The 17,123-nt window shown below is 33.2% G+C and overlaps 1 pseudogene; it reads left to right on the top strand.

Moving 5' to 3' along the window:
- The first annotated feature begins 1,627 nt into the window (after positions 1-1,627).
- On the top strand, positions 1,628-13,203 carry LOC107879000 (annotated as a pseudogene).
- Positions 13,204-17,123: the final 3,920 nt, after the last annotated feature.

Genomic DNA, 17,123 nt, shown 5'->3' with positions numbered 1-17,123 from the left:
AGGCATGTCATTTACCAATTGAATTGTAGCATAAGGCGTTGTGGGCACTTAAGAGGATAAATTTGCATTGAAGTGAGGTAACACAACTGAGATTGGGATAGCTAAATGAGATGAATGAGTTTTGTCTTGGTACATATAAAAGGGCAGATATTTACAAAGAGAAGATGAAGAATTACCATGATCGGAGGATTGCAAAAAGAGAATTTCAAAAGGACGATTTGGTGTTTCTCTTTCACTCCAGACTGAAGTTGTTTCCAGGTAATCTTAAATCAAAATGGTCAGGCCCATTCTTAGTTAATCAAGTCTACCCGTCGGAAGTAGTTGAACTTGCAAATAAAGATGGAAGTGTCTTCAAAGTGAATGGGCAACTACTGAAGTCATATATCGGTCCAATAGACTCGTTAAAGTGCTTAGCTATTATCTATCTTGATGAAGTCTGAGTAATCGAGATAACTACATCGTGTCTCAATATTAAATTAGATGCTAGTGGGAGGCAACCCACAAGGTTTTATTATAAGCATAGCTAATGTTTATTCGATATTTTTGTGTATTTTTGATGCATTTGTGAAGTATGAAGATTGAGAATGCAGAAAAAAAGGAATTTCACGATTGAAAGGGGGTCGACAGAGAGACTGATGAACCATCGAAGGATGATGGACTGCCATACCAACCATTGCAATGAAGCACTGTTGCTCAGTTTCTGGTAAGCTGCGACGGCAAACCTAGCAGACCGTCGCAAACCTGACGGACCGTCAAGTCAGTCGTTAATGTAACCCTAGTTTTAGGTCAGGTTGGGTTAAATCTAAAGCTTATGTAAGCCACCCACACTTGACCCAATGCTTTTAAAGAGATAAAATAGGGCGATTATATATGTTGCAACCTCTTCAAATTCTAAAAAAGAGAGTGAGAGTAGCACCAATAGTACTAGTTCGAACCCTGATGAGGCAAGGTTTAATACATCTCATCCCAAGCTAGTTGAGGTTGAAACTGAGGCTACTAATATGGAGGTACAAAATAAAACGGCTGATATGGAAACTGAACCTGGGGATGCCAATGTGATTAAGCGTAAAGATCCTCAAATAAGGGATGCAATCAGATGGCAACTCGAGGGAGCAAGAGATAAGTTCTATGATGGACTGGCATCGACAGCAAATAGAGAAATCAAAAGACCATTCTCTCAGGAGTGCCAGATAGTGACAACTAAGCTACATGAGTATCTTAAATTGGAACGTCGGTTTAAAGAGTATGAGTTGGCCTGGATAAGCAAGCCACCTTATTCATATCAGTCGAATCTGGTAAGGGAATTCTTTGCTAATTATTTGGGGCTGATAGAGAAGGATTATCCCAAGAGGACAAAGCTTTTAGAATTTCCAAACATGGAGTCAGTCCCAGTCCAAAGATTCAACATCAACATCTCAGCCCGAAAAATCAATAGGATACTGTTTGGACCTAATTACGAAGCTCCACCTGCTGTTCTTGATCTTGAATACCGGCTAACCTCCACATCTACTCAGAGACCTTAGTTGGCTGGGTTGTTGACTGATGATGATAATCCCTTCGGGGCAACAAACCTACATGAGCGCATAGGGAAGTCCTTCCTTAGCTTCAGAGCTAAATTTTGGTGGTTATGGTTCAATTGAAGTTGATGCCAACAGGAGGTGATGGAAACTTGGATAGTCACAGGGCTTTGCTTGTTGCTAGTTTGATATCAGGGCTGAAAATTGATTTCAGCCAAATTGTTTCTGATGAAATGTTTGTGAAGGCTCATAAAGTGGAAAGTAAATTACCATTCCCTTGCTTGATCACAGAGTTATGCAGGCAGGCTGGTGTGCCTTTGATTTGGGAGGTAGATAACGTAATTCAGGCTACATATAGACAGGACATTGAGAAATTAAAAGATGACTCAAAGTTAGAGATGAGGGTTACCAAGCCTCCATCCTACCAGACTCAGTCTGCACCATCCCTGGATACCTCAAAAATACCTTCAGGTATGCCATTGCCCATCACTACATTATGCCACTTAAGTATGTGCCACCAAGTACCTTTGTAGGGTTAGGGTATGCACCATCTAATGGTGGGGCAGAGTTTATAGAATATAGGCTAACACAGGAGAATTTCGCAAAGTCGGTAAAGCAACAGAAGAAGTTTCAGAAATAGCTGGACACATGGGCTTCACAGTTCAAGCCGTTTGTTGATCAAATTATTGCAAAAGCAATCCTTCCATTCCAAAAAATTCTGTTGAAGATTGACCACATAGAAGAATGTATCAACAAAAGGCTACATATAATATCCATTCTTGACTTAGCCAAGTTCATGGTGGAGTTTAAATAAGCACAAGCTGACATAGTAGAGTTGAAGAACAGGCAATCTCAGTAGCCCATTTTTGACCCAGCCCTAATGATGAGTAGTGATAAAGGGATTGTTGATTTGATAGGAAAACCATTGAAAGATAAAGAAAAGAAATAAGTTGATGAGAGTGCAGAAAGAAAAGTTGCTAGGAGAAGAAATAGAGAAGCAATGACACCAAAAGAAAGAGAGTCGTATGACATGAAGAAAGCTACAAAAAGTTTGAAGAGAGATGAAAAGAGAAGAATAAAGAAAGCATAAGATGAAACTACTGGCGTATCTACTAGTTCTGCCCCAGCTAGAGAGGTTGATTCAGACCCTGTTCCGGATGTGATCCTTCCGATTCTAGAGGATGAGTTTATGAGTACCCCCACCACCATGGAGGTCAACGTTGCAATAGGTGAGGATACTAGAACCTCACTATATTTCACAGATGCCTCAGATGAATAAGAGGTATTACAAGTATTTCCCCTCCTTTGTACTTAAATTTTATGCATTTGAGGACAAAGCATGTATTTTTCTATGGGAGGCGTACTTGTACCACAGGGGTTTTCATTGCCGATGTTCTTTTCCTCCCGTGTGCTATTTAGGTGAACCGGCATATTTAGGATTACATTTTCTTTTCTTAGGTTGTGATGTAAATATCTGTTTGTTAATGTTTATTTATGAAGTGTCTTTTATTTTTAGCATCTTGTTGTATAAATGGATGATGAATGACGTTGACATAAAGCTATGAACATATACGTGTAATTATTTTCTCTAGTAATTTAGCATATGTGAGCAACCTTTAGTGATTCTATTATTTGCATTAATATGTAAGATGTGCATAAACATGTGACAAAAATCCTAAGAGTAGTAGAATGAGTTTGACTTAGTTGCCTGTGTGTGCGAGTTTTTATGTTAGTTCTTGCATAGTGTAGTACCTAAAACTTGCCTAGTTCATTGATGTTGTTTTGGGTTGAGGGAATAATATGTGATATCAAGCCTCCTTGTATTTTTAGTCCACTTAGCCAAAGTAATTAACCCCACCAAAAAGATTTTTCCACTTTTGAACCCTTCTTTGAGCTTGTAGTAATTTTTCTTCATCACCAATAACTCTAATTCACTCTCTTTAGGTTTTTAACACCTAACTTTGGGCCTGGTCCAATATTGGACATTATGTACCTAAACTTAGGCAAAACACCTAAGTTGAGGGTGGCTATTGTCAAAATATTAACTATCTAATGGAAAGTTGATTTAGAACTTGGTTTAAAGCATCTTGCCCTGGTCTATTCAAGACATTGTGAACCTTGACTAACTGTATCAGCATAAGTTGAGGGTGGCTGATGCTTATATATATATATTAAAAAAAGGGATTGTGGTAAAGTGTGAATGAATGAGAGATGGGTAAGTGAGCTAGTAAAGAAATAGCCATGGTAGGTAGAATTCAAGGGCAAAGAGAGTTAAACCCTAGTGTTGAGTCTCTTTTCCCGAAATCCTTCCTTACCTAGCCTAAATTAGTGTAAGTAATCGACTTAGGAAAAGTATTGCCTCTGACAAATCGTAAACAATCCTGAGAATATCCTGACCCAGATTCTCCTAACAAACTTGATAGAATCTATCACCAAGCCATCTGGACCCATTGAGCTATCTCCACCAAGATTGAAAATGGATTTCTTTACTTCTTCCATAATAGGTAGCTTACTAAGATTTGCATTCTCTATTTCAGTGATGAGTTCAGGCATATGCCTCAATAATGAAAAAGAAGTTGTATCTCTCTCTTGTAGGAATTGTTCATAGTAAAAAGGTATTGGTAGTGCTGCTCTTCTCTAGCCAGTTACCACCATTGTCCATGATCCTTTGTAAGTACGGATTCATTCCCTAGCCTTTTATAATACTATTGGAAAATATTAGTGTTTTATCCCTATTTTCAAACTAATCATAACCTGTTTTGTACTGCCAAAAAATCTCTTCAAAATACAAGTACTTCTTAAACTTTGCCTGAGCTTTTTGAAGTGCTGCTCTATTTTTATCACTAGAATTTTCTTCAAACAGCCTTTCTTTAACCTTTATAATTTCTTCCTTGATGATTAGTTGTTTAAATATATCATTGTATCTATCCTTACTCTATTTAGTCAATGTTGTCTTCACTCTTTAATATTCTCCTTGAAAATCAGGAATGGTTTTTGAGATTAGTTTACCCTCCAGTTTTGCCTCCTACCTCCTTGAATCCATTATTTAAGAAACTTGAAAGATTTCTTCAGTCTTCTTACCCTTTCCTCATGACTTAAGAATATAGGGGAATGATAAAATCCCACTCTTGGTAAATATTCTGCTTTCATATGACTAAACCATTCTTACATTCCATGATTGGTAAGCACCCTATCCAATTTTTCAAAGATGTTGTCATTCCCCGCTCTGCCATTTCACCATGTGAATGACTACCCTTAAGTTAAATCTCTGCTAAATCAAATATTGTTATACAAGTATCAAAATCTTCATAATTAGAATCCAACACTGGTAGACGTCCAATTTTCTCATCCTCATTCTTCACCCTATTGAAATCCCCCCAATAATCTAGACAATGTCTATGCCTTCTTCCAGATGATAAATATCCTCCCATAATAGCATTCTCTCTTCTACACTACATTTAGCATACATCAAAGTAATAAAGGAACTTTGATTCTAATTTTACTACTTTATCTTTATGGTCAATTTCTCCTCTATATATTTGTAAACTAAGAATTCAAAGTCTGAATTTAGGATAATTTATATTTTACTGTTACAATTAGAAACTCCTAGTGGTATCTTTAACCTTTTTATATACTTGTTGATATGTATTTGATGTTGGAAGTGTTCCAATAGGCCAATAAAGAGAACTTATGAAAGTTATGGAGTATTTGAATACTATGAAAAGCTTATTGGGACCTCACTCATCTAATATTCCAAATAAGAGGTTTCAGCTCTTATTTACATTTGTTGATCTTTTGGGCTGAACTCTAATAGGTTGAGAATTGTTCTCGTTGACTTGTTCTTTCCTCTTCTAGTCTTCTTCAAAAATCTTGGGGACAAGTTTACATCAATATGATAATTTTCGCAGGTTTCATTTAAAGTTTCTAAATCTACCATTCCAATAGCTTGAGTTATGTCTCTTTCTACTTCCTCTCCAATATTATGGGAAACAATATCATGTAAAACTATATCTTGAGACTGTGTAGTAATAGCATTGGATTCATCTATCTAGATTGATATGGGAATTATCATTATAGCCTTCTCTTTAGTGCTCTTATAATTTGTAATCACCATATCTACTGTATAGGTAGTTGAAACTACCTTTTTGCCTGTTGAATCTTCTTTGTGATTTTGTTTTACATTAATCTCCCCTTCTACCCCTGGTTGATGTCATTTGTATTCTTCTACTCTTGACTGATTATCTATTGTGTTGCAGGTTCTATTAATGCACTTTGAAGGTCCTTAAGACTATCTCTTTGAGTTGCGTATGTAGGTTATTTCTCTAGAACTACCATATATGTATTACAGGTTGATGTAAATATTCCTTCATCTTTGCATTGAACTCCCCTAGTACCTCCTGAATCATCTCATTGCTTTGTTAAATTATAGTTTCTACTGATGAGGCTTAATCTATCATTATAAGCTACACTTATAGATCCTTTCTCTGTAATCTTGGTTAGCTCTGTTGTGTTCACTTCTTACTCCTTCATAAGCTTCTCATAAAGAGTCTACAATATTTCACTCCGCTGTAACTTAGCCAGTAGAATTTGTTAATATTGCTACGTTGCCCTCCGCTACTTGCCAAAAACATTATTGATCCATTCCTTAGCTGATTCCCATTTATGAATTTTTTGATATATTTGTTGCATATGTATCAAAATTAATGTTCTCTTTATTCTTTGTTGGGTTTGAGTTATTACTGTCGTTGTACTTGTCTAATGTATTAGGATACTTAAAACCTTCTATCATCTCTCCTAACACATAAACCTATTTCGCTATGCAGGTTGAGTCACATGATCAACCATTTTTGTTTGCTAGGATTTCTATCTTTCAAACATTCCATAATACTGGATCACCAACCACCTTACCACTAGATATAATTCAATTATTTTTTTGGAATCTTTGAACTCATGGCTTAGGGGAATGCTTTTACTAATCTGCATTTGTTTTACATTTCTTTTCTGTTCAATTACCTCTACCTTGTCTCCACTTTTATTTTTGCTACTACTTTTACATTCATCAATTCCATGCCCTTGCATTTTACATTCATCACAGTATTTCAGGACAGAGTCATACCTAATATTGATGATTTCAGTCCTTATTTCACTTGTACTTTTATTTTTAATGTCCATGGCAACTGATTTAGGGAAAGTTCCTTTTAAATAGATCAGCATTTTCACTCTGACATAACTTGGTCTAATTTTATTAATTCTATCTAGATCAAGCTAAAGAGGTTCCCAACTACCAAGCTAAAGAAAACAAACATTTTTTTGCAAAATATGTAGTTAACAAATTTGGAAATGATATCCATGCCATCATCTTAGTAGTTTCTCCACTAATTCTGAATCTCACATCATAAATCAAAGTGCACATAAGATATGAGTAACCATCTTTACACTGAATATAGAAAGCTCCTTTTGAAATCATATTAATGAAATCATCATGTTGAGATAGGCGAATACAAATATGTTTACTTTGAAATAGGACAGTTTGACAACAATCTCCATTAATGTCACATTATTAAGGGATAATTATTCTCAATTCTTTCAAAAATGCCCATTCATACGTGAATTTACCTATCACTGCAGATTGAAAATTTCCAATCTTGTTAATTCTATCAACCTCATCTTCCATTAATTTGATGTGTGGAATTCCATTCTTTATTACCACTTTCTTGCATGAGCTTATTTATTAATGTTGTACGACTACTTTCTTGCATGAGATTATTTCTTGATGTTGTACGATATTGGTCATTGTTGTTACAGAAGGCTTCTCCCTAGGAAAACTAGGTTAAGTTGATATGTCTTCTTCTGTGTTTTGGATCTATGGTGGAAAATTTGTCATACTAAGAGAAAGGCCAGCCACTGTGGATGGCCGGTCGATGGGCAAAATAGTTGTTGATTAGGTTTTGATGTCCATAAAGTGAAGAGTTTGTATAGTTTGTGAGACCAATTAGTTTGTATGGTTAGTGAGATAAGTTCTTGCCTTTGGTGGAATTTGTCTACTACAATAGTTACCATTTTATCATTCAGGTAGTATCATTTGAGGCATTGAATGGAAAAAATTTTAGATCTCTACTTGGATGGTTTTATTCCTTTGATGTTCGGCCTTGGAACACAGATTATTTACAGAATTCAATGGATACGGTAAAGTTAATTCAAGATCAGTTCTTGATAACAAATATTAGGCAGAAGACTTATCCAAACTAGAGGGTTCATGACTTTATATTTTTGGTTGAATTTTGTTGAAGGTATCACCCATGAAGGGTATGATAAGGTTTGTGAAGATGAGGAAACTTAGCCTGAGGTTTCTTGGTCCTTTTGAGATCCTTCAGTGTATTGGAGAGGTAGCCTATGAGTTGGTTTTAACTTTGAGTCTTTCAGTTGTGCATCTAGTTTTCTAGGTCTAGATTTTGAAAAAGTGACATTTCGATGGTTGTCATACGATACGATGGGATTCGATAGATTTTAGATCAGAATTCTACCTTTTAATAAGTGAAGGATTATTGTACGATAAAGGATAAAATCGTTAATAAGTGAAGGATTATTGTACGGCGAAGGGTAAAACCATAATATACTTACTTCCAAACACATGTCCCATAATTGTGTACAACAGCTATACCTAGATACTACTGTGCAATACATCCCTATTTTCTCACTTTTCCTTCAGTGTTTTTCTTTCAATTTTTGCTCTTTCTATGAGGAGCTTTTCAGCATTAATCTACACTCTTTGTACCACTATCTGTTGATGAAAATTAATATTTGATCTTTTAGTATTCTATCAAATTTTAACTATTTGAGTTTGACGTGATTCCAAAGTTTTATTGGTAAAAAACATACAATGGATTTTTTGGCTCCGCTGTATGAAAACTGGCCCATCCATCGATTTCTGAAAAAAATTAGTACTCGATTTATTTTTATCTTCATGCTAACTATATCCAAGTCTTTCACTTGCATGCACCTGTTTTTTGGAATTTTAAATTTCTCAAATTCAGCTCCAAAATTTCTCTAAGTGTGTGCTTTACTTCTGCTGATTTATCCTCTCTAATTTTTTTCCCAATTGCATCTAATTTTACCTTGATGAATTTTATTAGTGGGTATTGTAGTTGTTTTGTCCTTTTAAATAACTTGTTGAATTTCACATGCATCTAGATATCCAATTTGGACATTGATGCATTGAGTATATATGTTTGATAATATGCCTAAATTAATTTTTTTTTAAAAATTCTCTGTTAACAGTGTTCTACGATATACTAATCAGCAATTTCAGAGGTCAAAGGTGAGGTAGTAATATAGTAAAACGTTTTAATACATCCCTAACTACTTTTAATGTTAGCTACAAATCTATCATTTTTGCTTAATCAAATTAATTCTTTTTTCCCTCTTCAATTGTAAGATACATTGCTTAATTTTTTGACAATATATTTGATGATATGTCTTACAAGGTGTAATAATAGGAAGAATTAAGAGTAAATAAATTGTAGAAGTGTTTGCTTTATATTTTAGTAGCTCCGACTCGAAAGCTAAACATTGTATAGTAGTTATTTCGATAGTAAAGTCTTATTTTCTTTTCAGGTTGCTCAAGATTAATCCAAATAAATAGAAAAAGGTGATGGGGTAAGGAAGGTAAAGTGAAGATAGAACATTTTCGACATATACTTTGTACTAGAAAGGAAGCTTGTGAGTATTCTTCTCTCTCTATCTTTTGATTTTCTCCTCGACTTTCCTCATATCCTTACTATTATCGTTAGATTAGTCTATTGGTTTTAGTAATACCCCAAAGTTTTCTAACTAATTTCATCCCAAGAATTTTTAGTATTATCTTCTAAGAAGTTATGATTATTTCAAGTTCTCATCGTAAAACAGCACCATATTAGTCAGTGGCGCACCACGCTACAAGAGAAAATGGCATTTTTCAAATTCTAGTAGGGGTCCGCGATAGTGGTGCGTCACGCTAAACTTCCAGATCGCAAATGAAGTGGCAACGCGATGGCTCCACATCACGTCATTTCCTTATTTCCCAATTGTCAAATTCCAGTGACACGGCATGATAGCACCTTGTCGCGCCAGGGGTCCAGTTTGGGAAATTTTCACCAATTTAAAAGACGCATCCAGGGTTAAAAGGATCAATTTTCCACCCCTATTTAAGCCCTTTAACATGAGATTTAGCATTTGGAACCCAAAATAAACTAGTTTCTCTCAATTTTCTCTCAAGAACAAGCTAGGGTTTCAATTGGGGATTCAATTTTAAGAAAGTTTCTCCGTCAATCTTAGGTAAAACAAGAACTAAGGTATGCGTTGTGTTGATTTATGAATTCCTTTCTTCCATAAAGCTCAAGAACCCTATTTCAAATTATAAATCATGATATTTATGTTGTGGGTTAATTGTAACCATGTTTATCTTGTTATATGATTCCCAAGTTGGAATATTTATGTGTTTTTTATGAAATTACATTAGCAAGTAAGTGAAATCCATAATTTTATTTATTTATAATGTGTCGATTTGATGATTAATCCTATGCCCTATGGGTGCATATGCAAGGTGTTTGATAAAATGCCTAGGAAGATAGAAATTATGCACTATATCTAAATTCTGATCCAAAATGACTTCCATGTTATTCTTATGTATTGAAATTTGTTTGTTGGATTGCTCATGAGTTAGCCTTATGAAATTATGCTATGTATACATGTTATCTTATTCATGTACCAAGCTATGGTAATCAAATGCCCATGAAATATCTCCAATTATTGTATTATAGATTGTTGATGATTGGTCATGCATTCAAGAATGTCATGCCTTGTCAGTTTTCTTCCATCAAGTCTTGGGGGTACTTGTACCCGAAAAATATAGTTGTGTGCCTAGAGAAAGTGACATATTTCATGATATGCTCAGTCAAGCCATGATCTATAGAACTCAGTCAGTCATGTGACTCAGAAAATCTCAGTAATTCAGTAATCTCAGTACTAGTCAGTCAGTCAATGGAATTTAGTTAATTTATTTTAGTAATTCATGTCCAGCGTCCATTCAAATAGGAGTAGGAGTTATTACTGAGTAAACCCAAGGATGGGAACTCACCTGTTATATGAGGGTGTGATTCTTGAAAGCAATCCTTGCGTTCATAACTATGTAGCCAATGTAGGTTGAGACATCATAGCCTGCTATATGAGGGTAGATGAGGTGGATTAACCTGTTATATAAGGGTTCCCACCATTCTCACTAGAGTTATCTGTTATATGAGGGTTACTCACAGATTGTCCTTACTAATGGTGCGGTATTGACACCCTTCTAATTGGGGTTACAGATTGGACCCCAACTCAGCTATAATGACGTATTAGAGGCATGTCGGTTAGATAACTACTTCCCATAGTTTCAGTTACAAAATTCAGGACTGTCAGATACAGCCAACTCAGAACAGTATGGAACTCAGCTAGTTCCATCAAATTTAGGACTTTCAGATACAATCACTCATGTTATCAGTTATATCAATCATCAGAATTTAGTTATCAGTCATGTTAGTTATCAGTAAACTCATGTTATCACGATCTTCGATATAGTTACTATGTGTTCATGCATGTATTCTCACGTTCATATTAGTCAGTTAGCCAGTATTGTTCATGCATATAAACCCCATGAACTTAGCCTACCCCACATGTATACCAGTACATTCAAAGTACTGACGCATTTGCGCTATGGTGTTTCACACCATAGGTTCTGAAGCACGAGCTCCAGAGCATCAGTAGATTCCAGATATCAGCAGTCAGTTAGCAGTGAGTCCTCATCTTTCGAGGATATGATTATTTATCTCATTAACTAATTTATTAGTTGGAGTTAGTTGGGGACCTGTCCCATCAGTTCCTTATTTAGACAATTCAATCAGTTAGAGGCTTTTCAGACTAATGTTTTCAGATAGTTATTTCAGTATTTTGGGTATTTCATACCCCATCCATATGTTATGATTTATCAGTTATGTTACAGATTTAAATCTTATGGCCTTTCAGTTCATGTTTCTGTATTTATATAGTATATCAGGCAGTATACAAGTACAGATATAAGTCATGGGTTAGCTTGTGGTACTTTGGGGTCATGAGCATTTTGTAGCATTTCGAATACCTGATTCAGGGCGTTACAGTTTTCTGTTGTATGCCATATGTAAAAACTAAGCAGAATTGGCGCGGAGTGAGTTTAAGAAAGAAAATCAGACTTTTCAATGGTCTTAAACTAAAAATATGTAGGACGCATCAAAATGTCTTTTAATCTTGTGATCTTACCATGCTATGTGCAAAATTAAAATTAAAGAGTTGTGAAAAGGGAAAGAGACATTCATTTTGAAATAAACTAAAAAAGAAAAGTAAGACAAAATAAATTGAAATGGAGGGAGCAAAGTGTTTGACACTTTGAATAGTGATAAGGTTGTATAAAAAAAAGATGTAGGGAGTAAAAAATTTCAAGTGATTGTAGCATTATTTTGTAATGATTGCTGCTTTCTTGAGCTAATAATTTTCTTTAACTAGAGTAGCTTTTATCAACAAACAAACCCAAAATGAAAAAAGAAGAAAAGCAAAGAAACACAAGTCATTATATGCAATGATCATGTGAATATTAACCACTTTAGAAACACTTGTGACATCTTGGCATGTATATGTTGTTTAATTAGGCATCTTATCAAACATGGAGGGGGGCTTTTAATATGCAACCATAGACCTTGGTTACCCTAGTTAAATGATGTTGAGCAGACTTAAAGAGTGACTAGCCATAAATCTTCCTGAAGTTTTATCTATATTGTGTAAAGATGCATCTGAGGACAAAATACTCGAGTTGGAGAAGATTTTGAAAGTAAATTTACTCTACCTACTAGTGTTTTTTATCGATTTTATGATGGTTAAGAACTAATAAGTGAGGAGTTCACTAAAAGCGTACCTGCAAATTTATTAGGCCTCATAGGAGGCTACTCCTTTTATGACCATATGGTTAATGTATCTTTTTTGCCTTTACATCAAATGGTTATACCAACTAAATAAATTATCAGACATTCCAAATTCGATAATCGATTCAAGTACATTGTTGTAGCAAGCTCTTGTGGCTGCAATGAAAGATTTTTTTTCAGAAATATTTCACAGGTCAACTTTATGTTGGTACGAGAAATCTCACAACTGATGAAGAAATAATTTTGTGTACTAAATGCCTTGATAAATTTAGTATATGAGGTAAACGGAACTCAACAACAAGATGTCATGCTATTTTGGCTAAAGAAACAAGCTCATCGCTTGCAACATGGCATGATGAAAGTTTGTAAAGAAGGAAAAATGAAAAGTATCAATTTTTTTCGAGAAGAGCCTCTAGCTTGTTCTCTTGTTGTTACAAATGGTGTAAAGGTAACTAACTGTTTGCACAGAGCAAATAAAATAAATATTGCTCTTGTTAGTTTTTTTTCCTTTTAATTTTATTCTATAGACTAGAGTGATAGTTAACTCATGCTAGATTCACGCTTATTCTATTTGTATGTTTCTTTCACCTGAAGGATGCATAATAAATGGAATGACCTTCGATTTCTGCCAATTATATTGGAGATGGACCATTGGCTACCGCGATGATGTTGTAGATAATGTAAATGGAGAAGCAATGATAAGAAAGACATCATTTTCATGAAGTTGTTTCATGAAGAAATCACCCATATTAATTAAAAACTAGTATTAGTACACGCGTGATGCGCGGCATGTACAAAGAAAAATAATTGCAGCAAATTTTTTGTGTTTGTTTGTTGATTATGTGAAAAAAATTTCATGTTTGCAAATTCTCAAATAAAATCTTTCTTCTTTTCATAATGTATCTACAAACAACTACTCTATACCAATATGTATCTTAGAGCAACAACTATATAAATTGCCATGTAGTTGTGGATTAACTTCTGAACTAAATTCAGACATCATAATCGTATATAGTACTTGATATATTAGTCAGGAATTAAAATAGGTTCATTATGAGATTCAAACTCAACATATAAATAATTAAGATTGTACATATAAATATATTTTCATTTTTTTCCTTTATTTATAATTCAAAAAATAATTGAATCCAAATTAACTAAGTACACTACTCGATCCAAAAAGAGACTATGTGATTTGTTATTTTTCTTTCCTAATCGAATGAACCATATATTATTAAAACACCTATAAAAAGGGGCCTCGTTTGCAACTTGAATTTATAGATATCAAAAAAAAATAAACAAGCAACTATTAAACTCTGTATTTATTGTTATTACAACTAACAATCTAATCTTTATATACAACTTTTTTAACAATATTTTTCTATCCATCTTCTATCTTTGTATGTGTATCTTGCAAAAAAAGATATTTTTTCCCATTAGTACTTCCATATTTCACAATTATTCATTCCTTACAATCTAATTATGATATATAATTATATCAACCACAACCCTAATGAATGCCCTACTCATCTTTCTTCTTGTCATCTTGCTATTCTATTCCACATTCCCAAATGACCTGCCTCTGTATATTAATATGCCAATTCAACAGAGTATCATCAAGATAGGCTTGCGAGAATACACATAAAAAAGAACATGTACTTTATTTTTTTAGTAGAAGCATCACATAATAAGAAGGTATTGTTATGACTATTCGTTCATATTTCTATGGGAGAATATTTAAATCAAGATATTATAAAAAGCCTTTATTATCATACATCATTTTATATGGTAAAGAAAATTATAGAAAACCCTTGTTGTCACCATATTAGTTTGTTAAGATCACTTAGACTTGATCATTTAAGAAAGAGGAAGCTAACGGACTGTAATTAAATGCATAAAAATCAACATTCAGCTATAAGTTGATATTTTTTCGCCAGAAATATAATAATTATCAAATATTGAAATTGATCTGAATTAAATGTCCTAGATATTTGGTGGAGACCTCTTTGTGTAGAAATCACAATCGTATTAATAAAATATCTAAAAATCTTCTTCTCAATAAATTATGAGACATGTAGTTGACAAACCCAATTTCTAGGAGATTTGAAATAAATTGAACATGGTAAGACTACCAATTAAAGAAATGAACAACATGAGAACAATATATTAAAGGTTGAGTTTTTATATATTTATATAAATCATGAATATTGGCATACCTATGATTGAAATTTTTTATACTTGAATAAATTCTTAATGTCAATGAAAATGAGCAAAACACAATGAAAAATAGGGAGAAAGAAGAGGAAAAAGATAAACATAAATTTATGTAATCATATTTTTTACAGAATTGATATTGACTTTGTACTCGAAAGAGTGTTAATCATCAAGAAGGCAAAGAATAAATCTGAAAGTTCATATCAAAGTCAATTAATTTAGATTTGCAGCTCCTCTGTTTACTGCATTTCCCAATATCATTGAATCCCTAATTGTTGTTTTCTATGCCTCAAATTCAAAGTTGGTATAATGATTAAAAACATAAAAAAGACATGAAAATAGAGTATAAGAGAGAATCAAAAAGGCACAAGTAAAAAGTTATTGATAACTAACTCAATTTTCGCCCATTGTGTCCTCTAAATTGAATTCTATTTAGATCCTATCAATGGAGTCTTTTAATGATGACCAAAATATCATCGTCTTATTGATTAATAGATGTTGATGTGGATTTCTTTTAAGAGAAATGTATGGAAAAGCTGTGGAATTCTGACACAATATAAAGAGTTTTTTTAACCACTAATGTAGCCACATGTTGGAGGGAAATTTGAAATGCAACTACTAAGTAGATTTGAAATTTAAATTTGAAATTCAAAATATGTATTGTGAAGACATATTTTTGGGTAATGACATTCTTCACTATTAACGTAAAAATAATTTTGTGGACAAAATCCATATGACACTCATAAGTATTTACTTCCAAAGTTCTTTATTTTTTTTAAAGGAAATCTTTTATGCAATTAATTTTTGAATTTTTAATGTTAGCATAATAAACAATAACTAATCTAACTAAATGTTTGTCTGAATATGCCTAGAGGATACCACTTGGCTTACTAAGGATGTTGCATCCTTTTCTATTAATATTAATAATATAAATGTAAAGGAATTTTTGAAAATCATATTTTTATAGTAATTTAATTATTATTATTCTATAAATTTCAACAATTAAAACACAATAAAAGTATAAAGTAAATGAAAATTTTATTTTGATTTTTTTTTTTTTTGAAAAAAAAAAACATAAAAGTAAAAGAAATACCAACTAATTCCCAACTAATTAACGAAAAATATGCATGTGTCAAAATAAATTCTTCCACTTGGCTAAATGTAGAGGTTTTGTCCTCTCATTTTAATAATATATAGATGTTGAGATTCTATTGTTGATCTTGTTACTTACACCTATTAGCTTATTTATAAATTCTTAATGGGCACCTCTCTCATGTGAAGTGCCAATAATTTTTTTTCCTTTTTCAAAGACAATAGAAGAATCTACAAACACTTGGGGATCTTTCATTTGCTTTTAACTACCACAAAAGAAATAGTAATGAGTAACTGTTTCTCTGAAAAGGAAACAAAACTTGCTAGAGCTGAAAAATCAGATATTGAACCTTAGACGAGATGATATTCTTGTAGTAGAAAAGTCCTTTATCATTACAATAGTGTCAAGTGGAAGTGCAGTGATGTATTTAGCTGATGCGATAATTTTTTCTATGCCTGTTTTATCATAAGAGATGCTCAGTCAATGTTGATCTTTACAAGAGTTAGTATGAGGTTTGATCCCCTAAATAATCTTCCATTTAAGCATGTGTATTACCTATTTAAATGTACTCTAAGTAGATCATAGTATTGCTTAGTTGAGTTACTGTGAATATCTATTACCTGAAGATATGGTATGACATGCCATATTAATATATCTGCAATTAGTTAAGTGTTTGTTTTCGCTATCTGACTAAGCTTTTTTATGTGTGTGATTTATCCTAAGGTATAAGATCACTAGATAAAGAATGGAGTTATTGTATCTTAGAAATTGAGAAAATTTGTTGGCACTAGGCCAATGTCTTCAATTTTTGTATTTTCCTTTTCGTGTATCTTTTTTCATTGTTTTTCAATTTTAATTATTTGTACTTGTGGGATTTGTAGTTTCTCTTGGTAATTTTCATTTAGCAAGTAGACCTAATACTGAATAAGATATCATCCAATGGATAGAGTGAGGATGCGCCCGTTCAAATAAATCTGCAGCTAGCATTTGTTGTCAGCTAAAAATTTTTCATGGAAATTAGTTTACTCATATTCCGTTGATGAAGGACATGATGGAAATTATTTCTTTGCTTGAAAATGAGATTATTCAGGAGTACACATTCAGGCTGAGATAACCTACTGAAATTCTGAAGTAGATCCTTAATCAAAAGGTATTTGTGATTGTCCAACCAAAATAAAGATAGAATATCAGTCCTTTTTATGGTCACAAACAATCTCACTGTTTTCCTCTTTCTATCTACTTAAAGAATGTAACTAAACAACAATGTAACTAAACAACTTTGTTCTACATGTAAATATAATTTAGTTTTATGATGCTTCCTCTTAGACAATCTTA

The sequence above is a fragment of the Capsicum annuum genome, chromosome 8, assembly GCF_002878395.1.
Source record: "Capsicum annuum cultivar UCD-10X-F1 chromosome 8, UCD10Xv1.1, whole genome shotgun sequence".
NCBI classification, from domain to species: domain Eukaryota; kingdom Viridiplantae; phylum Streptophyta; class Magnoliopsida; order Solanales; family Solanaceae; genus Capsicum; species Capsicum annuum.
The sequence above is the reverse complement of the archived record's forward strand: the minus strand, read 5'-3'. Positions and strand labels throughout refer to the sequence as shown.